At 72.2% G+C, this 320-nt stretch overlaps 1 protein-coding gene across 1 annotated transcript in view; it reads right to left on the bottom strand.

The window, feature by feature from the left end:
- CLK3 (CDC like kinase 3) overlaps positions 1-320 on the bottom strand; it is a gene marked incomplete at its 5' end in the record, with an annotated part of 14,295 nt that overhangs the window by 13,573 nt on the left and 402 nt on the right.

Raw genomic sequence — 320 nt, 5'->3', positions numbered from 1 at the left:
GGGACCTGCGAACTAGCGGTAAGGGAGGGGTCCGAGGCCCTTTCAGGCTACCCCGAGTCGGACCCGGACCCCATCCCGCGGGCAAAGGGCCGACACTGGATCCTGGCAGGTGCCTCAGAAGCCGCTCAGGCTCCGCCCCCAGCACCGCAGGATCGAGGTCGGGGTCTGCAGTGATCGCCCTCGGGCGACAAGCAGCAGGTCAGGGGTGAGAGGTCGGGGCCGCGTCCTGAGATGGGCCGAAAAGGGGGAGCAGGCCGAGACCGAGCCGAGGGCCCCAGCGCGCCCGCACCCCCCGCTCACCCCCCGCCAATGCCGCCGCC

The sequence above is a fragment of the Tupaia chinensis genome, unplaced genomic scaffold (genome assembly GCF_000334495.1).
Source record: "Tupaia chinensis unplaced genomic scaffold, TupChi_1.0 Scaffold141293_1, whole genome shotgun sequence".
NCBI classification, from domain to species: Eukaryota; Metazoa; Chordata; class Mammalia; order Scandentia; family Tupaiidae; genus Tupaia; species Tupaia belangeri.
Note: the sequence above shows the minus strand (reverse complement) of the source record. Positions and strands in the feature narration are given on the sequence as shown.